The sequence below is a fragment of the Rhipicephalus sanguineus genome, chromosome 2, assembly GCF_013339695.2.
Source record: "Rhipicephalus sanguineus isolate Rsan-2018 chromosome 2, BIME_Rsan_1.4, whole genome shotgun sequence".
Classification (NCBI taxonomy): domain Eukaryota; kingdom Metazoa; phylum Arthropoda; class Arachnida; order Ixodida; family Ixodidae; genus Rhipicephalus; species Rhipicephalus sanguineus.
Window position 1 is genome coordinate 158,623,167 of NC_051177.1, and position 24,856 is coordinate 158,648,022.

Sequence of the window (24,856 nt, forward strand, 5' to 3'; positions counted from 1 at the left end):
CGACACCATTTGCTATATGTATGCGTATTGCTCAACAGCATGCCTATCGATTTGCGGTACATGTGGGATGTTGAACAAAAATTGCACTTGTACGCTATCATTGCTCGTATTCGGGGCTTCATTATAATTTATATTCTAGCTCCGCGTTGAAGAATGTGCGAAATAGAGGTGAAAAACGTAAACTGACCTTTTTACTTTAGGGCATGGCTACGTTTTAGTGTTATAATGATTGGTGAAAACGGTGCAATGGGCGTAATGGTGTCATTCGTGTAATCGTGCCTACAGAATCCTTCCAGTAGGTAATTTTTCGCAAACCCAATTTTTATTGTCCTGGGAATGAAGGCAAGCGGACGATTATTCTAGGTGATTGCACAACAGGTCCTTACGGACACAAAATTATTATTTTATATTTGGTTAAATATATTAAAATATATGCACAAACCACTACAAAAACCTCATGCGAAATTCGCCCATTTAAAGTTTATGATGCATAAATGCATAAATTATTCAATACTTATAAGCTCTCTTTTTTGCTAAACTGTTTCTCAGGAGGGATTGCGCCTATATCCTAAAAATAGTAACCCTGTGAGGACACGTTTTCAATTGGGCTCTCGAAAGAAACTTCATTGTTATACGATACACGATACCCCAGAAACATGTATTTGGCATACAGATAAAACATACTGCAGAAATCTTTCTCTCCGATACCATAACTTCAAATCGTATCGCAGCCCGGTACATTTGCAAGTTTGTTGTTTCCAATCTACATAATACAAAACAAAACCCTTAAGCACAAAAATATTTTCTTGAGAACTTTAAAGAACTATGTATAATATGGATCAGTGTCTGTGTTGTGTCCCAAAAACAGATTTATCTTTCTTGGTGAAAGTATAATAGTTATGTTGCAAAACACCTTATCGGCTTGGCTTTGGCTAGTTATCATGACAGTTCTTTATAAGCTACGTTTTCAGCGGTGTTCGCTTGCCACTTTTGCAATAGGTGGTAGTCGCCGCTCTGCTAGCCCATCAGCCGACTGGTCGCCATCGAATTTGGACACCAATAACATGCTTCCGCACGATGGCGCAAGTACGGCTGTCATATTTTTGGCTTGTCTGTAAACGTCTTACCGTTTACGCGATACCACGTCACCAGGCACGGTTACAACAGCCACAACACTGGTGGCGACATTGTTTGCAACGCATCCACTATATATTAAAGACAAAAAACTTTAAAGCATGCACATATTATATTTCTGCACTGCAGTAAAGCGTTCGTTCCCGACGTATTTACTAAAGTGCAATCTTTTAACCACTTTGCGTCAACAAGAGTATTTGTGCAGCGCATACATTTCTCAGTTTTATTGCATATTTGCACAAAACATGACAATATTCGCAATACAGCCACTTAAATCTTCGATTACCCGTAGATAAGTAACAATATGAAAACTTAGGGTGACATAAAAAGAAAACAAATACGTCTAATTAAATAGAAAGTTCGTCAATTATCGAAAAATCACAACGAATAAATATACAAACACAATAAAAGCGGCAACACTAATAGCTATGACAATTAAGCATGAAGTACTGCCAACTTTACTGCTCAGGTTAGGATATAGAAAAATCGGTGCCAGGAGAAAACATCTTAACCGCTTCGCAGTTATGCTCACAATCGGAAACAGAGTACTTAGTATTGTAGTGTTTAGCGAGTCCCCTTCCTAACAACTTTAATATGTTTCCTTTCACTTTTCATTATTTTAATGTAGAATTGATTTGGAATTTTACTAAACCACAAGCAGAACCTTTGTCAATGTTTACTCCAGACACGCCCAATTTATAGTATTCACCTATTATCGTGTTGACATTACCTTAGTGCCCTCTTTGGGCCTATCTTGGTATAGACTTCACCCACAGCTCCCTCTTTGACCACTTTTGGTATTGATTTGACCTCTATCACCCCTTTAAGCATGAAAATTAGGTGACATCATATACCTCACGTATGTGATATCGGTACAATGCACACAAATAGATGACAAAGAAAAACAAGAAGAAACACTTTGTTGATTTGGGTGACGTGGGAGCTTGACCCACAAGCTCGCGATCTGCGACGATGGGAGTCGGCCTCCTTACCCACTGCGCCATCGACGCTCATGAGCCTTTACAAACGTGTCTCATATCTTTCACATCTTTTCCCTTTCACATTTACTTTGTTGGCATGGGGCAGTGTCGCCATCTTGGAGAGTAGAAGTAATGCACTGCATCATGACACTAATGAGCGAAGACAGAACGCGCTTCTGTAGCCTCAGCGCTAGGCGGATTCTAGATCAGCGTTCATTCGTTCAACGTTGGCATCGATGCCCCCTACACAGGGCTGCGGAGGCTGGTTCCCTGATTTGCACTCCATTTTGTTTCTATACAGTTTGAGTGAGTGCTTTGGAACAGTGAGGCATGTCAGCGGGCAGCCGGACGCCTTCGCGCGTACGCGGCTCAAGCTACGAGCTCTGCCTCTAGTGTTGCTGAAGCGCTGCGTGGTAGTGCATTCATGATCACATGATCACAAGTGCAGGCTACGCTTTTACTGGAGAGAGCACACGTCGCCTTTCTCTTCTCAAATAACGCCGATTTGCATGAGCGTATAACGAGTACTAGTGATTATGAGCTTGTTGATGCCATCTTTGCGCTGGATACAGCGTACGCTATGTCCGGGTCTATACAAATCAGCTACTTCAGCTAGCACAAATCTTTAATCTTGATCACTCACGGTAGTGGTCGGGTGAGATGTGCCACCAGGCTTTAGCGTATGTGCGTCCACATCAAACGGTGCATAGTCACCAAACACCAGCAGACATTGAGCAAGCTCGCATTTATCAATGCACAAGGAACACTGAAGTACTTCTGTAAAGACACATTTCACTTTCGCGTTATGCCGATTCCTATGAGAGAGGGTTTAAGCACAACATTTTTTTCACCTGTTTTCGTTTCGAGGTAAATTGCAGCGCTCTCTTTTGAGAAATTTTTATATTGACTTCACCCGTAGCGGCCTTTTTTGCCCTATTTCACTACCTTGAGCGTGACGCCAAGCCAAGAAATGAGAGGACAGCTAGGGCCTCCGAATGCTCGCACTTAAAATTTTCCGTTCGATCGAAAACCGAACCCAGGCCTGCTGTGCAAATGTTCCGCCACAGAGCGACCCCAGTGCTTCACTCTGCATCGGAGGAAAACCGTATACGAAATTCATGTTGTGCGATGAGTCTGCTTAACGCATGTAACATTGCATGAGAGAAGCGCCGAATCACACCAGGCGTCAAAACACGCGAAATGCGCAGATTGTAAGTGGTTCAAAGGCCAACCCCCTACAAAGCGGGTCAGGCATAAATAAATATCAATATGAGAAACAGCATGAACAATGCGTGCAGCTTCATGGGTGCGTGTGTGCTCAGTGACGCCTCTAGTGACGCCTCTAATAACCATCAGTGACGCCTCTAATAAGACAAGTTCTCACTTTTTCAAAGAAGACTGGTGGCTGACAAGTTAATAATAATAATAATAATGATAATAATAATAATAATAATAATAATAATAATAATAATAATAATAATAATAATAATAATAATAATAATAATAATAATAATAATCAATCAATCAATCATTTATTTAACGTGCCCAGGAACAACCGTGAGGTCTTTGTGCAGGCGCACGCAAAAATAAAATCAATAAAATAAACAATACAATACAGACAGTCTTCAGAAATAAAAAGAGCAAAAACACGTAGACAAAGAGAAATGAACACTAAAGGGGAGGAGTAAAATAAGACAATATGAGAAATATTGAAGGGGAATAAAAAATTAGATTGCACATATACAACTATGCGGAAAGACGGAGAAGGGAAGACTTTGTACACTGTGCCATACTACGTCAAAACAGTGCAAAGCTCGGATAAAAACAGTGATTGTGGACTATGAAAAACGTCAAGATCAAGAAAATTAATATTATAAAGACTTTGTATTCTGTGAACGGTAGAGTGTTGGAAGAAGCAGGCGGGTACATGAAACGGTCTGTTCTCTCTGGTTAACTTACGCGGAATTCGAAAACTAACACAATTGAGAAGTACAGGGCAGGATATGAAACCGTGGACTAGCTTGTAGAGAAATAAGAGATCAGAACGATTTCGTCGGCAGTGAAGTGATGGCAGTGATAATGACTCAGCAGTATTTGAACGAGATCCAGAGTCATTTTTAGCAAAGCGATGGTTATATATGCTGAGGAATTTTTTCTGGACTCGTTCAATGGTGTTACCGCTGGATTGAGCAATGCCATTCCATATCACGGACGCATACTCAAGTTGCGGAAGACATATTGCCGTGTACAATTTGTGTAGGGCCATGGGAGACCTGAATTCTCGAGATATTCTACAAACACATCCGAGAGAACGAAGGCCCCGCATAGCAGCACGCTTAACGTGAGAAGAAAAGTTTAACGCGCTGTCAACAACAACACCAAGATCACTGATTTCATAAACCTTGCATAACGGCACAGAATTGACAAAGTATTGAAATGACACGCTAGATGTTTTGCGAGTGATAGACATGAATTTTGTCTTTGCGGTATTTAGAGAAAGGTTATTGCCGTTGCACCATTCGGAAAAAGAACACAAATCTGACTGCAACAAGCGACAGTCGTTAACTGAATGAATTTCCTTAAATATCTTGATGTCATCGGCATACAAGAGGAAAGAAGAATTACGAATGGCAAAAGAAACATCATTAACGTAAATTAAAAATAGGAGTGGGCCTAATACCGACCCTTGAGGGACCCCACTAGTCACTTTATACAAAGAAGAGGTTTGGCCATTTACGGCAACATAACAAGATCTATTGAGCAGATAGCTGTGCAAGAGATTCACAATCGACAAGTCAACGTCAAAGTTCGCACGTTTAACCATAATCAGTGTGTGGCTGACTACGTCAAAAGCCTTGCTCAGGTCACAGTAGATTACGTCAACCTGTCCTCTCTGAGAAATAGGTGTGGAGATCTGCGTCATGAAACTAGCAAGATTTGTGGTAGTTGAGCGGCCAGCAAGAAAACCATGTTGATTTGGAATCAGTGAGTTTTTCACACTAAAAGACAATATTTTGTGAAGAGCCAGTTCGAAGATCTTTGATGTGGCACATAGTAGAGAAATCGGGCGATAATTAGAAAACATCTGTCTTAGAGCCCGACTTAAATACTGGGAAAACACGAGCAGTTTTCCACATGCTAGGAAATGTGGAAGTGTCCAGGCAGTTATTAAATATCGTAGTCAGTACTGGGACAAATATAGTACCATATGCTTTTAGTATGGCGGAGGGGATGCCATCTGGGCCACATGATAAGGATGGTTTTAAGCGCTTAATGCATTCGCTGATAAGATTTTCATCCAGCGACAAAGCACTGGATGAGCTAACTGCCTTGGGCTGTTGTCTGATATCAGTGCTGGAGTCTGAGGCCTTATAAACGGATGAGAAATGTGTGGCAAAACAGTCAGCGACGGCATGCACTTCTACCCCATTTGAGTCTAGTAGTCTGAAGGACTCTCCGCTTTTGCTAGACCGTTTACGCACATACTTCCAAAACTCAGCCGGCCTGTCAGAGGCGCTTTTTTCTAAGAATTGAATGTACGAACTATGATCCCGTTTATATAGGCGTTTAGAGAGAGTTCGAAAAAAGCTGAACTCTTCCTTCCACTCGCTGGATGGAGAACATTTAGATTTCCTGTGTGCGTGATCTTTATGCTTCAGTGCACTGATAAGTTCAGATGAGAACCAGTGGGGATATTTACGTTGTTTAGGTGTATACTGGGGAATAAAATTAAGCATGCTGCTCAGTACAAGCTCCGTAAACCGATCAACCTGGTCATCAACATTAGGTTTGTCAGTAACCTGTGACCACTCAACGGTGGACAAGTGATGATAGAGGCCCGTGTAATCACCTCGCTTGAACGCAAATCTTGGAGATTTGTTTACGTAACTGCTGTAGCTCGTTGTTTCGGCTGATGCAGATAATCTTACGTTAAGTGGTGGGTGGAATTTGTCCGGACGTACAAGAGAGATGTTGGAGCGGGAAACTTCAAGGGGTTGATCGTTTGACACACACAGGTCTAAGACGTTGCCACTGGAATTGACGACTGAATTATGTTGCACTAGGGAATTAAACGCCAGAAAGTCCAAGAGCAGGCTGCACTTTTTCTCTGAGAAATGATTGTAATGAGAAAAGGTAAGCGTGCTCCAGTCAATTCCAGGTGCATTGAAATCCCCAAGAACAATAATTCTGTGCCCACTATGAGAAGATATCACAAGTTCAATAGAAGACATGACATCGTGAAACGAGGCAGGGGAAATGCTGGGCGGTAAATAGAAACATCCAATCAACAATTTTTCACGGCGCTCAAGGTTGATTTCTAGCCAGATCGATTCTTCGATAGTTTCTAGGTCTTTCCGTCTAACGGATTTCAGTGAATTGTCAATGGCAATCAGCACGCCACCGCCTTTTCTGTTTGGTTTCACTGAAATCTCGGTCACGGCGGAAGGTGGTGTAAGTCGGGGGAAAAAAGTCCGATGAGAGAATTTCAGTGCCGAGCCAGGTTTCAGAAATAGCGATAATAGGAAAACAAGACGAAAGAACATTAGAGAAAAACTCCAGTGTCTTGGTACGCAGACCCCGAGCATTTTGGTAGAATATGTCTACGTTACACGGCACTTTCGTTTCCAGTCACTTGCTCAGAGGGATGAAGCATGTCATCGCGCAGCTCCCCACGAAATGGCTTGAAGAGGCATCCGAGGGGCCACATCGAAGGGTCATTCAGGCGTTGTTGCGTTTCCTCGTCAACTTCGATATAGAATGAAGAATATGACTGGAATCTTGTTTGAAGTCGCCGGCAGGAAATGGGAGACATATCGAATGAAGCAATATGTTTTTTGATGTCAGCAGCAGTGGTGTCCGGGCTCAGCTTCGTAACAAAAATGGCCTTTGGCCGTTGTGGCCGTTGTGGCCGCTGAGCTACAGATATAGTGGATGTCTTCAATGCTCCAAACGAGGCGGGTTTCTTCTTTCTCACACCCTCAGTTACCGCTGCAGAAGAGGCTGTCGCAGGCATCACACTGACACGCTCGGACGTGTCTACGTCACATGGCGGCGAATTCGAAGATGAAAGAATTTTGGGCAGAGGCTGTTCAGAGTACGCAGGTTGCTTGGAGGTCACAGATCGGCCAACGGTCACCTGCTCTGGACGGATCACAGGCGCCTTCACTGACACGGCGGCCGTGCGGCGCGTCAGCTCCTCACGCAGGAAGCGGACCTCTGCACGAAGGGAGGCGACCACACGGGCTTGTTGTTCAACACCGCGGGAATGATCCTTGCGGAGGCGCTCGTTTTCTTCGCGTAGTTGGGATACCTCGTCGCTGAGGAACGAGATTCCCTCCAACGCGTCGAGGAGGAGGCGGCGCAGCCCGGCGAGCTCACCACCCGTAGGGGCACACGTGGAGAGGGAACCGGTTTGAGAGCAGCTGCAGGGCTCATCGCTGCACGCCGCCGAGGTGTCTTCGTTAGGCTTACCAGAAGAACTGCTCAGATCACATAAATTGCAGCAAATGAGCGCGATCCACACTTCAGAAGTTGCAGCTCTTCATCAGGCCAGGTTACACACTTCGCATGAACACGTTTAGAACAACTTTCACAGCGGAAAAAACTGCTGCTTACCGAAAAAACGGGCAGGAGCATAGCAAGCATGCATCCCGACTGGGAGCCATATTATAATAATAATAATAATAATAATAATAATAATAACGGGCTAGGAAGACAACATCGAATGGAGCTAAAGAGGCAATACATAATATACCCCATTTCCCAATCCCCCATCGTAGTGTAGTCAACCGGCCATGTAACTGGTTAACTTCACTACCTTCTCTCTTGTTTTCTTTTTTCCTTCCTGAATACATGCAGGAAAGTGTAGCACTAATTACGTAAATGCCGCATCCACCGCTCCCTACACTTAAACACAATCATTTGTGAACAGTTTTCAGACATTACCGAAATTTAATTGAATGGTGCAAAACTGTACTACTTGGAAGGCTTCTAGTGAAACTTGTATTTATGCATAAAGTTCTATGCCTTATGTACGAAAAGTGCTGCTTGTATATACTATTACATGCGCAACACAAATATGCATGGTTGTCTTTAAGTCCCTTTTAAATATGCAAGCAGTTCGTTTTAAGTATGCTACCTAAAACGGACTGCATTTGCAATAATGGTATTGTTAAACACACCAGCGCTGTTCCTTGTACAGGACGGTCAAGTCGTCTCACGCTATTTGCGCAGCTTCTTCCTTGACCTAAGACAACAGGTTCCCAATACAGATACTCTCTATGTATACCACTATTCACATCAAATTGAGTGAAAGTGGTGAGGGGGAGGCGAAAGGGGAGAAGAGAATAGGAGATGGACAATGCGGTGCAAGTAGTGAAAAAGATCAGAAGGAAGTAGGAACGTCTATCCAATATTACAGAGATACAAAAGTCAACTGCCTGCAAATAGCTCCCACTCTCACTGAACAATGGTGCAATACTGTAAAGCCAAGTGCGTTTTTATGAACCAAAGTGTAGGGCGCGGTAAGGTCAGGTTTGTGCTCGGTAGTTGGGCGAGGTGCGATAGTCATGTTGCTGTCAGTAATACGTACTCGGCAGGGAGCGTTTGATGGACACGCGGGAGATGGCGCAGCTGTCCTTGTCAAGATTTTTCTGGCAGCTGTAGCTGCCAGGAAAATCGCCTGATGAAGTTCATACATTCCGTCACGGTAAACATACACTCGCCACAAAGAAAAAAAAACGGAATTTAGCAAAACTTTCGCGTCCCTTGCTCAAATAAAGAAAGGGAAACCTTTCAGCGCCTCATACATGTAATAAATGGGTCCTAGCGAGGGACTTTTTAACAAACTTTGCCATGTAAACATCTAAGCACGATTTTCTTCAGCAACTAGCGCAATGAAATGACACAAGCAGGAGCAAGGAAACCAGAGGAGCGCTAACTTCTATTTCGCTTGTACGCGTTCCTTGTTCTGAATAAAACTGGCCAAGGTAGCAGGGTCTCAAGCGAGGACCCGATGCCGTTGTTCAGGCCAACACAGCCAGTGAAACAAACAGGTGGGCTTCATGGTCATGGACGTTATTCTAATTGAATTCATTACGCTTTCACCAACACTTAACAGGGAGGCAAATACAAGCTGTATAGCTAGGCATGTGCTTAATCAAATACGTTGTTTCGGAAGTCTATTATTATGTGCTTGAGAAACGTAAGGAGTGTTGTTTAAATTAAAGCGTTTTACTTAAAATCCTTAAATTCAGAAAGCCATTGAGCAATCACTCCTTTCAAATCAATTTCTGCCCCCTATTTATGCTCCTTCTTTAGGTCTAAAAAGATTGTCTCTGGCAGCGCATATGACACGGCCGGGTGTCTTAACGCAATAGCGAAAGATAATTCATTTGTAAAATGACGCCAAGAAATATCAGGGACGTCCAGCCTGTGTCTGCGTATTCCCAAGCCGTCAACTTCACGTCATCAGCTGGCATTATTTTCTTAAAATTAGCTCTCTCTCTAGGCTGCAAAAACAGCAGCGACGAAAGGACGTGCTTACTTTCTTCGAGAAACTAACGGGCGCCGACGACCATACTATCGGACGAAATACACCGAAAATGGCGAGAGGAAGGGCAGCACGCCATTTCGAGATTTCGTGTTTTTAAAGCGCAGCCAAGCGACTTGTATACACAAATTCATTGCAAATGAACTGCCGATTCAGAATCGGGCAGCCAGCCGACTGCTCGTCGTGCGATTTGCGCTTATCAGTCAGCGATTGCGGTTCGCTATCGGCGGCGATAGTCGATATCGTGCTCTTTTCGTTTATACGTATTTTCGTTTTGTGTGCCGCGCGGTAGGTGTCCTTGCGTCAATTTTGAAAGTTGAAGATCTCTACGCCATATGGTGTGAAAAATGCCAAACTAAAAGCGATGTCGCGAATTCCTGGGTATGGTACGACAACTAGAATAGTCATTACTCATCAATGGTGTGGAACACAGTTGTTTACGTCAGGCACATAGCCAGGACTTTTTTTTCGGGGGGGGGGGGGGCAAGGCGTGATTGTTCGAAAGTCTTTCTATTGTAAAAAGACAGAAAGTTGCCCGGAATTATAGAAGACGCTTACTTAGAAGAAAATGAAAGCAAAGAGGAATGCAGCACAAACGTCGAGGTAATCCGCGATGGCAAGTAAGCTTTTGACACTGCTCTGAAGGTAGTACGTGTGCACCAGAAAGAATGCTTTCAAATCAAAAATGTCGACCAGGAAGGGCCATACAGAGTCAGTGACGCAAAAAGGAGTCAGAAAAAGAAAAAAAAATCCACAGCATATCCACGGGGTGAATGATGATCAGGGGGCGAAGCTCCGCGGGGAAAAATTGGTAAACCGTGAATAATCCGAGCGAAAGTGAAAGCGCGCCAACAGCGAGCGAATTTTATTACAACGATGCCCCTAGCGTACGTCGCCGCACTAAATCGAACGATTGCCTTCCACCTATGACACGCGCCATATGTGAATCTTCCGTGAATTCTGTCCAGTACATCATCAACGACGTGAGATCGGGCGCGTTTATACTAAAGGGTCGATGAGAGTCATGGCGACTTGCACGTCACTTTAATTTTACATGTACACTGTGAATTTTTATTGTTTAATCACGCACAGGAGAAATCTCAGACAGGCACTACCTTGGAGGTCAAAATCCAGTGCCTATATATACGGGATGGTCAGTGAATGCTTGCGCATCGCGAGCAGTCGGTTTTTTTTTCAAATAAGAACCTCGCTAGCAGACGCTGCCTGCGTCGACCTCGCGAGGCGAGAGAGAGGGGGGGGGGACCAGAGCACGCATCTGCAACGCAGCGAACGCCTTCGCGCCATCTAGGGATCTTTCTCAAAACTAGAGGTGCCTACGACGGCGTCATCTAGTGAACACTCCAAGAACTAGAGGTGGCATGATACCTACAACTCTTCGCTATGGTGTCTCTCATAATCATATCATGGTTCTCTCATAATCATATCCTAGCAGAGCAGCGAGCCCACCTATTGCAAATGTGGCCAGCAAACACCGCTGAAAACATAGCGTATAAAGAACTGCCATGTTAACTAGCCAAAGCCACACCGATCAGGCGGTTGGGAACAAAACTAGTATACTTCTAGCAAGAAGGGGAAGTCTTTCTTTGGATAAAAACAGACATTGATCCATATTAAACGAAGTTTGTTTATAATGAAAAACAACGGCCTCTTATCTAAACTTTGGCGCGTGTTTGTTTTTTCTTGCTCGACAAAGCTGCCAACTCCACATTTGTGACGTAAATGAACGCTAGTCTACGAAATACTTCTTTTCGAATTCACATATTCCCAGCCACGCTTGGCTTGTAGGCGTTTGCACTATTACGAGCTGTATTGGGCAGTGGAACGCTGGAAACGTGAAGCTTTTGAACTGACTAATTTGGAACACTTGTTTAACACTTTTCCAGGTGGCGACCTTCGGATATGACTTTGAATACGCAAATAGACTAGGAAAGTGCAAGAATGGCACTTGCATACCCGACGAAATATCACGTGGATGCGCAGGAGAGACACGTGAGAATGTACGTCCTGAATAAGCAAATCTTTTACTTCGTAACCACAGCTCGTCAGAGTAGGCGATGGGGTTAGATTCACTGCACATCAGTTATTCCCATGCTGTAGAATGGATCACGGAACAGGTAACTGTAAATGTTTGTTTAACCACATAGTTGCCTATTACAGCAATAAGATATTTGTCTTAATGAAATATAAACACTTCTGCCCAAAGTGCAATAAACACATACAGTTTACAGGGCCAGTACTAAAGTACTGGGTGGATATTTGAAATATAAAAGACCTGAGAAGAAGTGGCAAATCACTCAGGGTGAGACCTAATAGACAATGAAAAACGTGCCACTAATCGAGCGGAAATTGGCAGAGTAAATTAGGGAACAACATGGCTAACTTACATTTGTGCTAACAACAGGAAAAACACCTGGCCAGGCCATGCAATAATAAGAACGAACAACTAATAGTCAGTTGGAACAGAACGATAAACAAAATGATAAAAGATTGGAAATGCAGCCGAGGATGACACAGCGTAACATGAAGTTTCCGTTTTGTTCAGTTGTCATAAAGGCAATCAGCTTGCGCAGGACATGGCTCAACGTAATGGCATTTTTCCTGCAGTGAACATAAACTATGCTGTTTCTGATGACGACGATGACGGTGATGGTATTGACGATAAACAAAAACACTTCCTAATTTTGATCGTCCAAATTGACGTATGAAAATAGCGAGCTCCATGCGAGGCTTTAAAACCTGCTGCCTTGCAACAACCCATTTACTCTTGCTGATCGCGTGCCTTGACTAAAACGCTATTTGAAGAAAACGCCAGGCATGCGCGATAGCGCAGCACAGTGAAATCGAAAGCTGGAAGAGCGGCATTTCTAGAGCCCGTTGTAAACTCTCTTCTGGCTACTAACAGAAGTACACTAGCAACGTACGCACTACGCCACAAATTATAATTTTTGTGAAGTTGGAAAGCACCCAGCACAACATTATTCGTCATTCTGCGGAAAAGCGAGGTGCCATCCGTAAGGCATTATGCGCAATTTGTTGATGCGACGGTTGATGAGGTAGAAGAATTATGACTGAGCCTTTTGTAATGGGTTGGAAGCTTTAAATGACCCACTAGTTACATAATTCGCATTGCGTTACGCCCGGTTGTTGTTTAACTATCCCACCACGCTCTATATCATACGTTAAAGTGAGAAAGAGAGGGAATAAACTTTATTGAGATCCTGAAGAAACGGATCATTGGAGCCTTATAGGCTTCCTTGGCAACCCACAGAAGTGCACTTGCGAGGAACCCACTACACTATAAATCATCATAATTTTTGTGAAGTAGGGAACAAGCCACTGTGCAATTTTGCATCGTTCTGCGGAGAACCGTGGTATCCGCTAAGAACCTGTAAGGCATTAGGTGTATTTTGTTGATGTTGTGGCTGATGACGATGAAGAATTATGGCAGAGCCTTTGTAATGGGTTGGAAGCATCAAACAACCCACTCGTTGCGCAATTCTCATTGTGTGACGCTGGTTACAAAATTCACGATGTGTGACGCCTGGTTGTTCTTTTACTCTTCTACCCCACTACGTTACATATGTTATTATGTCTCCTTCCCGACATTAAGCCTGTATAGGGTCTTTTTGAAAGAGGAGTTTCAAGCACTAACATGGCTCTGAGGTAGAATACTGGGCTCCCATGCAGAGGGCCCAGGCAACAAAACGATTATGATTTTCGGTACAAAATACCGCATAAGTAATTAGCATTTTCAAGAATGACGTTAATTAGAGACTCACAATAATTTAATGAACCAAGGCAAGCCACCTGGGCACGTAAGAGCGCCATGTAGGTAACAAGGAGAGCACACTTGGCAGCATTCCGGCTGCGCGGCGGCAAATCGCGTGAAGCGAGTAATTCGCTGGAACGCTATTGCCACAGCCCGCAGATGAACTGATCTTCCATCGTTCAATCTTGTATAAACGTGGGTATTTCTGATCTAGCGGTGGATTTACGACACGCCGTGATCTCGCTAGCCAATGAAAAACACTCGCGCGCTTACCGCTTCGCTGTATTACGGTTATCATGCGTGGTACTAGCTGATTTTTTTTTTTAAGTGCGGATCACTTTACGGGCCCCGGATCTCGCATGCTGTCATCTCGTCTCATATTGTCGCTTGACGTCAGGTAGGCAAAACCATGTACACCGTAGCCATGCATGGCACAGCCATGTATAAAATAGTATGGCAAGGGGGTGGGAAAGAAAAGTGAGGGCAGGAGAAGTGATGCGAGGGTAAGGAGGAGGGAACGTGCAAAGGAAGAGGGTAAAGTTTAGCTTAGCCATGCATGGTACCACGCAGGAAAACTGTAAAGCATAGCCGGATGGCGAATTCATATTTGACGAAAGCGGAACAAAACCTCAACACAGAGAAACGAAAATAACAGGACGACGCGCTCCTAGCAACTGAAGTTTAATAAAAAAACGTACAAACATATATGCACACAGTACAACAAAAAACAAGGATATAGAATCAAGAATGAGATGCATATGACAAAAAACGCCCAGCACATTTAGGCCGTCAGAGTAATTAACATCACGGTATTCCACATCGCGGCTAGATTGCGATACCGAAGGACGTTGACGCAGGGTCATAACCCGTAACCACGTTAGCAGCTGCCATCGCAGGGCCGAGAGCCGCCACGACGGGCTCCCCCAGCGAGGCGGCGTTGCAGCCGGAAGTGGAAAATGTCTTTCAAATTGCCGAAGCTGGGCCCACCAGGACGAGGGTGGTGTCTAGGTGAAGCGCAGAACTTGGTGGTGACGATAAGCCCGGATTTGAAGGGTATGGTGGTGGTGGCCCGCAGCAATTGAAGAAAATCTACGGAACCGATGTGGCGTGCGTCCGTTACCATCGAGCGCTCACAGCGCCCTCTCGGGCGTGGCATTGCCCCCCTCTGAAAACGCATCGTCCCGATGCTTGGGGCAGAACATTGAAGGAAAAAAATTGCAGTAGCTTAGCTCGGCTGTGCCAGGATATACGTAGCGTCAGCAAATGCTCAGCTGATTATTCTTAGCTTTCCAGATTGTCTAGGATTATTAGCCTTCTTCGTACGCTGAACCGCTAATTGCCAGGCAACTACTTCGGGATCCGATGAAATAAGCTTCTCGGCTCTTCTGCGCCGTCGAGCAACATGTGCGCTTTCCTTCTCCATGGCATTACCCACCTGCAAACGCCAGTCAGAGGCGCTTTTAAGCGGCCCCAGCGCAGCGTCAGACGGCGACTGCACAGAGAAGGCGAACAGCTGCCCGCGCGCCGGTGCCACTGTGTGTATGGCTACGACGTCACTCCTCTCGAATGCGGTGCAGACCAGAATCAGCGAGCCGCGCGCGGCGGTGGCGGAGAGCGCGTGAGATGCCAGCTCCGGTAACCAAGCTGTGTGACATTATTGATCCTCGCGCATGCGCAGCACGGCTCATGACGCTGCACGCGAAATCTGCTCCGGCTAGGCAAGTGTACCTAACGCTACAAAAACAAGTGCATACAGAAAAATTACAATCACAAATGAAAAAGTAGAGTCCCCAGGTTCGCTAACGCGGAAAAATGGCTTAAGGCGCACGACATGGACGACTTCAGGTCGTGCGCGGCGTCGCTGGGAGTTCGTAATGCCGTCCGGGATGACCTCGTAGTGAAGAGCGCCAGACCTCGAAGCACTTTGAATGGTCCGAAGTATCATCGAAGAGGCTTCTCGCTAAGTCCCCGTCGGCGTATCGGCGTCCAAACCCACACACGGTGACCGGGTTGGTGCTCCATGTGGCGTCGTCGAAGATTAGAGTGACGGCTGTCGGCCCTCTGCTGGTTCTTGATGTGCAGTCGGGCGAGCTGCCGAGCTCTTCGACGCGTTGCAAATAAGCGGCGACGTCGAGATCGTCCTTGTGAGTCGCTGTTGGTAGCATTGCGTCGAGCGTCGTCGCCGGGCTCCATCCGTAGACAAGCTTGTACGGCGTCATTTACGTCGTCTCTTGCGTGGCCGTGTTGTATGCGAAGGTCACGTACGGAAGGATGGCATCACAGGTCTTGTGTTCGACGTCGACGTACAAGGCAAGCATGTCAGCGATATTCTAGTTTAGACGCTCAGTGAGGCCATTCGTCTGTGGGTGGTAGGCGGTTGTGCGGCGGTGACTTCTCTGGTTGTATCTCAGGATTGCCTGAGTCAAGTCCGCCGTGATGAGGACCTCTGGGGTGCCATGACGTAGGACAATGTTCTCAATGAAGAACGTGGCTACCTCGGCGACACTGCCTTTGGGCAGGGCCCATGTTTCGGCGTAGCGGGGTCAGGTAGTCGGTAACTACGGCGATCCACTTACTACCGCAAGTCGACGTTGGGAACGGCCCCAAGAGGTCCATCCCTATCTGCTGAAACGGTTGCCGAGGTGGCTCGATCGGCTGAAGAAATCCGGCTGGCCTTGTCGGCGGCGTCTTCCGTCGCTAATCTCGGCAAGTCTTTACGTAGTGGGTGTCGTGGGCAGTGAGGCGAGGCCAGTTGTACTTTTCTTGTATTCTCGCGAGCGTGCGGGAAAGACCGAGGTGTCCAGCAGTCGGGACGTCGTGTAGGACCTGGAGGACTTCGGGTCGCAATTCTGAAGGCACCACGAGAAGGTACTTGGCTCGAAGTGGTGAGTTCTTTTGGAGAACGCCGTTGCGTAAGAAAAACTACGCCAGTGCTCGCTTGAATATTTTCTCCTCAGCTCCCTCAATTTCTTTACCTCCGCCAGGGTGGTGTAGTGCTTACGGTGCTCGGCTGCTGACCCGCAGGTCGCGGGTTCGATCCCGGCCGCGGCGGTCGCATTTCAATGGAGGAGAGATGTTAGAGGCCTGTGTACTATGCGATGTCAGTGCAGGTTAAGGAATACCAGATGGTTAAAATTTCCGGAACCCTTCACTATGGCGTCTCTCGTCATATCCTGGTTTTGGGACGTTGTTGAGTTGAGTTGAATAAACTTTATTTGCCCAACGGTTGATATAAAACCAGAACAATAACTATTATTATCACTTTCCTTCCGTGTCAATGTGTATGTTCGCGGTTACTGCGTTGATTGAGACTCTTATAACCTGTGGCACAAACCCACAGAACATGAACTCTGGTATGCGGTATGTGCCACACGTGACCGAGGGAAAGGGTTTCATGGCGTACGCGACAGGTATTTTGCGTTATCTATGTCATCGCCAGTGAATCTGGTTCTTCATACATTCATTATGCTATGCAAATTTAATAATAATAATATCTGGGGTTTAACGTCCCAAAACCACGATATGAGAGACGCCGTAGTGGAGGGCTCCGGCAATTTAGACCACCTGGGGTTCTTTAATGTGCACCTAAATCTAAGTACACGGGCCTCCGACATTTTCGCCTCCATCGAAAATGCAGCCGCCGCGGCCGGGATTCGATCCCGCGACCTTCGGGTCAGCAGTCGAGCGCCATATCCACTAGACCACCGTGGCGGGTCTATGCTATGCAAATTTAGGTATATAACAACTTATGGAGACGACTGGGAGAGCGCCCAGACGTAGGCGGCTGGATAGATAGATAGATAGATAGATAGATAGATAGATAGATAGATAGATAGATAGATAGATAGATAGATAGATAGATAGATAGATAGATAGATAGATAGAAACGCGCAAAGTGCCCGAAGTTCGCTAAGAAATGCTTCGCATTTAATACCTGTAGCGTACGTCATGAAACCCTTTCAGTAACGTGTGGCACATACCCGCATACCAGAGTTCATGATATGCGGGTATGCGCCACAGGTGATACAGAGTCTCAAGGAACACAGTAGCTGCGAACATACAGGTTTACACGCGAGGAAAGTGATAATAATAATAATAATAATAATAATAATAATAATAATAATAATAATAATATAATAATAATAATAATAATAATAATATTAATGAAAATAATAATAATAATGGTACGGATCTTACGTCCCAAAACTAAGATATTATTTTGAGAGACGCCGTAGTGGACGGCAACGGAATTTATCACCATCTGGTGTTCTTTAACGTACACTGAAGTAGCACAGTACACGGGGCTCCATGATTTCGCCTCTCTATCGTTTCGAAATGCAACCGCCGCAGCCGGGATCGAACCCGCGATCTTCAGCTCATCAGCCGAGCACCGTAACCGCTCTACCACCCTGGTGGACGCAAACAAATTGAGGGAGCTGACGAGAGAATACGCTTGGAAGACGCTCGCCTACCATCCACTCGTCCACGTGGTCCGCAACGTGGACCACGTGCATTACGCAAAAACTGGGGTCAATGCTTCCTACAATAACTCTGCCGTGAGAACGATGCCCCTCATCATTACCGGTGACATCAACATTGCTTTATCAAAACCCAACCACGCCTGCTGCTTACACTGCATGAAAGACGACTTGCATATGAACAGGCATCACAAGACCTCGTCGCCACGTCCAGGACAGGAGGCACCATCGATAATTTCATCGTAAGAGGCACCCACGATTTCTACCAGCTGTACTATACCTCGCACTTCACATACATTTAGACCGCTCTAGTCGCAATCACAAACCGATCCGATACAAGTCTTGTCCAGCTGATCCTTCTCACTGATCACGGTGATGATGACTTTGTTCAAGAACTATCAAGAACCCCTTCCACACATGCACATGAGTTCGTTAAACGTGCGTGCGGTGTCCGTCATAATAAATAACTATAAGCATAACAACTTTAGTGCAACTGTAACAGCTACAACTGTGACTGTAACGCGTACGTGCAGTACGCCTGCGCGTGCCACTCCGCTGTGAATATATCTAGAGAAATTTTTCTGAATATGAGTAGCGGCTGTCCTGTGCATCTGTGTTCCTTCTTTGTCTTGTTCGAATTTGTGCTATCTAGTATTGAAGAATATAAGCACTACATATCAGCTTACGGCGTCTGGTGTTGGTAACACCCATGCTGCTGTTGGCATCGTTGCGCAACTCGCTATATAACGCACGCGCGACTCTTCAACATATGTGTGTGCGTATACCATTTGCAGATTTCTCTAGCGCTATTCCATCAAGTTTTGCTCAATGTGAAAAAATACGCCGCCGTCACTTTCCCACAAATGCTTTGTGCAACATCGATTCCCACGGTGCGTAGGATCTGCCAAATTTTTAGCCTTCCTTCCCACTGCACGGCACACACGCGACTTTCGTGCATCATTTGCCCTTCGGTAGCACAAAACGCGACCTTCGGTAGCACAAAACGCGACCTTCGGGTCATCAACCGGGCGCCGAAACCAAGAAGTCAAGAAATTTTCAACACGACATTTTCGTGCATAGGCGTTTGCTGATACATTATATGTATCTTTAATAACAAATTTGAGAATGTATCGAGGTATCTTAAGATACAATTGCCAAGTATCGTATCGGATACAATTATCGTGGCAGTATCTTGTATCGTATTGCGATACAGTTTCAAAGTATCTTTGCCCAGCCCTGGTTACTGCGATGGACGCAGGATGCCACCACGTGCCCGCGCACTCGTGGTCACACTAAATGCAAGCCGCGCGTTCGAAACAAAGAAAAAGGAAATGAACGTGCTCAAGGTAATGACGCGCGCTGATGAAGGAACACATCCTGCTTGCCACCTTGTCATTCCCCCTGCGTAGCTTTCAGGGTGCTCATTGGTACGGAAGGAGAGAAAAGATTGTTGATCCCTCCGTCATAGGAATCGGAATATCACGAAAGTAAGGCGTGCCCTTACAGAAGTAACTGAATGTTTACTGTACATTGATATACGAGAGTTTGCACAATGTATATTGATGTCTGGCAGCTATAGCACCGTTAATTGTGGATGCACCCACTTTGATGATTGGTGGTGGATCTCCATCCCGACGACTAACGCCCATGTTAAATGATTACACAAAACTTGTGCTGCTGTAGTAGTTAACGGTGAAAGCGTAATCAGAGAACGAGCTGTGATAGCCAGAAGAGCGTCGCATATTGGACGCAGAACTTGGTCGCCATCCCGCGGCATGTTAAAATGTGATTGAACACCACGGCCGGACTAGAGGGAAACGCAAAGCGCGTCGTGCCGCCCCCCGCCCGCGATTGTTGTCGAGGCGAGCACGTCAGCGGGGAACGCGGTGTAACAGCCAGGTGAGGCAGGCGCACGTCGCAGAACTATTTTTGGTTTGGATTAACGTGATGCTATGAGCGAGGCTGACGCTTTTACGACGCTTGGTCTAAGATCGCCATCTCACGGTGTGTTAAGGCATTGACAAAATTGAACTTCTATTGAAAACGCGCCGAATGGGACGGATGTGTAACGCGTTGCAGTTGTTAATCGCGGAGGGCACAGTAATGACGAATTACTTTACCTTACCGCTCCCAGAGGGCGACACCACCCCGCCGACCGGGAGAGTGGTAGATATAAAAGGCGCGTTTGTAAAGCCTGTAGAGTCTGTGACCGTGGCGCAGTGAGGAAGCGAAATGACTCGACAATCTCTTTAAAGTAACCTTGTGTTCGACCTTTCAATCTAACAGAAGACACGGCAAACTCAGGCGAAGCGTTGGCCAACCGCACTTGGCAGTGACGCTGATGTTGATGCTCGGCGAGCGATAGAGTACTTTTGTGAGACGCTGACTTCGTTTCTTGTGTTGCAAAAAATGCAAAAGGATGTACCCGATTGGGTACCTCGCATGGAATTACTGTTGCACATGAAACAATTGTAGACAGGATGTACACTCATCTCACTGTTGAAAACTGAAGCCCAGCTATAAAGACCAAGAAAGAAGTGACCGTCACACAGTGGATAGCGTGCCCGGCATCTGTTGTTGCTGACCGAGCGGTCATAGGTTCGATGCTCGTTGACGGAACTTTTTTTCTTTGACATCTGATCAGGTAAATTTTTTCCGTCACGGAAATACGTGCGGAAATACGCCACTGAAGTCTTGGTGGACCCCGGCATAAATCACTTTCGTGTTAAAAAACGTTTGAGCGTGCGACAAGTCCCTGTAACTCCGCTCCTACTTTACGGATCCTGAAATTTCTTGCGGCAAAATGTTCGTGATGCAATAAATTCCTTTACTGAAGCCATTAAATGATCCCTTAGAAAAGCTTGCAGGGCCGCTTAAGGTTTCCACTTAAGCATGCCGTACATGCAGACATAATAGATTTAGCTGGGTATTGCTGGATTTAGCTGGATTTAGCTGGAATAGGAAGCTAGATTTAGCTGATGCGGATTAAAAAAAACGTGCTGAGGTCCTCGCTGTCGAATGAATGTCCATTAAAAGGCACCCGCGAAGGGGTTTCTCTCACTCGCTTGAAAAAGCATATTGAGATATTCCACATTTTCATGCTCGATAGGCCATGCAGAAGAAAATGGGGTCAAGAAACCGCCATTTAACAGTTGCCCTGTAAAATTGTGCCCTGGCACACGTAGCGAATCTGTTAGTTTCTTTTATTTATTTGTTTGTTTGTTTGTTTACATGATGTATGTGACTCTCATTGCTGTAATGCAGCTCATGTTAAATTCTCAGCTTTATTACCGACGAGGCGGTGACGCAACGCAGACATGACGTACATATACCTAGCATTTTTGCTAAATGAAGAATTTCTTATTTTTCCTATGCAGAGAACAAAGTCTACGGAGCTCGGGTGCACGTTTCTCTGCCGCAATAAATCAACAGATAAGTTGGAATATGGCTTTTACCCAGTAGGATCATTCTGCCTGGTAAGATTACTACTTCGGTATGTGTATGAAAGCAATTTAATTTCCTAGAAAGAGCAACGTTACATTACACTACCAAAATTATTCCACCGCATTTTTGAGGCGTGCGCCTTAAAATAATCAGGAATTAGTTTATCCAGAAAATTTTAATATCACTAGTTTGTCTGTATCGAATGAAAAGTTTTCAGAACGTGCGGCTTTTTAGGGTATCAGGTCATTCCAGCAACTTATTCTGTATGTTGGTTTGCTTGTGTTAGGTCTTGCGGACATGTAGAGAAGTCTATACAAAGATTCTTCAATCTAGTAATTGATTGCGCAAGTTGGTGATACACGTTGAACGCTTAAAAAAAGAACAGAGCTACACGGGCGTCGGTTGTTCTCATTCCTATGAGTTGTTGTTGGTCGTTGTTAACCTCTAAACTTCTTCAAGCGACACAGCGTCCAAGAGCCACGTTAAATGTTCCGCTCTAATAACACCCTGCTTAAATACCGATAGTTGTGTATCGCACGGCGCACATCCCTCCACAACGTTATATTTAACTTTCCCCGTAAGTATGAAAAAAATACATTTCCCTTTGAATATCACCATTTTGCATAAGGTGAAGTACATTGCCCTGTAACCTATGTGCACCGAACCAGCGCTTAGGGCATGGCCACAAAATAATGCCCATCACATAAATGACCCCTGCTGCGCCCTTTCGCCTTCGGCTGTATATTGAAATTTCAGCAACTGGCGTTTGGTTTACACACCCTCAAAATGTGGCATACGAGCAAATAGATTGCTAAGGAACATTTCGCTTCTGAACAAGTACAGTCTGTCGCAGTAGCAGCAACACAGCCTCCTACAGGAAAGTAACTTTCCAGGTGCGCCTACAAGCTTATGATATTTAAATTTCAGTTAAGTGGCATTTTAAGAGCGAAGCTCTTAAAGGTGAATGTAATACATCAGGTGTCCGCAAAAACCCTCTGCGCCGTTGCTTATCAATCACCAAGCCACAGCGGCATACCGCCTTGGTTTAACTTCGCCTAGCCACGCATGCGCCTAGGAGCAGCCACCGCCAAGCCACGCCCACAGATGGAGATAGTACGCGCGACCACCGCGCCGAGTTTGTCCGGCGTTCACCGTTGAAATCCAGCCGCATTTTTTTTAAATATTGTTTTCAGATGAGATCAATGTTGATTCTATTGTGAATATACTACCGCCTGTCATTTCACTATTTACAGCGTATCTTTCGTTGCCAGTATTTTTTTGGTATGCCAGTTGAGGGGAGAAGCAAATGCCAGCCTGTAGATTACGAAATTTATGACAGTTAGCAATTTTGAATGCGATTGCAAGCATTACTCGAAAATAATATATTACACGGGGATACATGAACACGACACCTTTAGTATATATTTACGAAGACTGTACCGATAACTCATGGCTTTCACCAACAAGACTTTGATGGCTTAGAACCAACCAGGCTTGCACCATTTGTTACCCTGGAGAGCAACATATTAGCTTACATCAGTACGTGAAATTCATGCCTAATATTTATTTGCTATATAAGTATCTAACAAAAAAACTGTGGACGGAAATTTTCATGAAGTGCAGGGAACAATCAACAGCCTTGTTTATCACATGGGGAAAATTTCACGAAGTGTTATAGAATCAATGCTTTAAAATTTACTGAAACGTCCCTAACTATGAATACACAGTGTGCATAGTACTAATAATCATATAAAGTAATACAACATGCGTACGGCGCTAGAAAAAAAACGATGACAGTGAACAAGCACTTTATAGTATCAATGTTCAACACGTCGTTCAACTTATATTGACTACGCAGACATATGTTCATTTTTTCAGCATTATAACAACGTAACGGTCATCAACTCCACTTGTAAAAGATCAGGAGAAAACGTGATTTGCCGTGAAAAAGTGGACACTGTTCCGGCTTGTTAACAGTACGCCATCATTACGCCAAGTGTTTACCGTGGTTGTATAAATAAACGGTTCTTGATATACAGAAGTTTTATCCTCAGTGCACTTTTAGTTATTTCATTAATATATTCACTTTAAAGTGATTTTCGCAAAAAAGCTTAAAAAAGAAAACAAGATCGACAAATTGAACAGCAAAATAAGAACGCACTACAGAAAAGGAAATTAATCAAGCAAAGGAATCAGACAAACAACATGCACAAGAGGCATAATGATCAAGATCCTCAGGCAAGATACTTTGATGCGTAGCAACCGGTGTAAAAAACAAAGGTACAACTGAAATTGCATTGGCATTCTTACGTTGTGTTTCGCGAAAGTGTTTCCTGATACTTGTGCTTCGTTTATTAAAACTTATTTGTTTTATTTGAAATCGTTGTTTGTTGACTTCACAACCGTTTGCTATTGATTGTACATCTGTAAATGTATGATTATTATACGAGAGTCGGCTCGCAGCCTGACTTTGCGATCCTCGTCTGCATATTCTTTTGGCCTCATTCATTGTGTGCAAAAAATTAACAAAACTTTGAACCCCATGTAATTTACGCTGTGGAAATCGCCATTTCTCGTGTGAAGCACGGAACCACAGCTAGAGAAAATGGCTTGCTACTGTGAGCTGCGATTAATTTCTTATGTGCCGCGACCGATAGGATATGTCATGGAGACTATGTTGTGTTCGGGGAATGAACTAAAACCTGGTGGTATCAATGATACACCTAAAGCGTCCATACCGCATCATAAGCCGCGCACGGTATGCGGCGTATGCCCACGGTATAAGCACAACTTCTAAATTTACAGAAAGACGTCGATCCACCTCGAACGGCTTGGTTCAAAGCTAGAAAATGTGGCATTCGCTGACGGCTTCGCATCAAATCGCTTCCCACAATGTGCGCGTTCTGCCAAAACGTTTCCCTTTCATAGGCTAGAGACTTGCATCGTCCACACCATGGCAGCGGCCTACTAAAATCGTACGTATGTTTTCAGCTACGTGAGAAGTTGCGGAAACAGAACCCATCAAGCGCACATAAATATATAAAAGAATGTTCACTGAATTACGTTTTGTTGTTCAGAAAAATCAGGACACTTCTCAAACACCTGCTCATTTTATGGACACTTCTCAAACACATCGCTCATTTTATGGGAGATTGTACAGCAGCGCGCATAACGGTGTCAACTCGTTAACTGACAGCTTTAGTTGGGCCCCCGCAACAGCCCCGCGAACGCAGGCTGTTGTTGGAAATGGCTGGCAGATTACTTCCGCAGAGCTGATGCAGACCAGGGCTAGGCAAATATACTTTGAAATTGTATCGCGATACGATACAAGATACTCGGGCAAGAAGTATTTCAGATACAGATAAAAGATACTACAGCACTGATTGTATCCGATACGATACATTCCAATTGTATCTTAGCATACTTCGATACATTCGGAAAATTATTGTTCTTTATCTATACAACGTAGCAATAAACG

The 24,856-nt window shown here is 44.9% G+C and overlaps 1 long non-coding RNA gene across 1 annotated transcript; it reads left to right on the top strand.

Moving 5' to 3' along the window:
• Positions 1–11,567: 11,567 nt before the first annotated feature.
• On the top strand, positions 11,568–23,419 carry LOC119381353 (uncharacterized). The gene is made up of 3 exons (XR_005181398.2): positions 11,568–11,684; positions 21,312–21,410; positions 23,257–23,419. It is a non-coding gene; the product is annotated as an uncharacterized LOC119381353 (long non-coding RNA).
• The last annotated feature ends 1,437 nt before the right edge of the window (positions 23,420–24,856 follow it).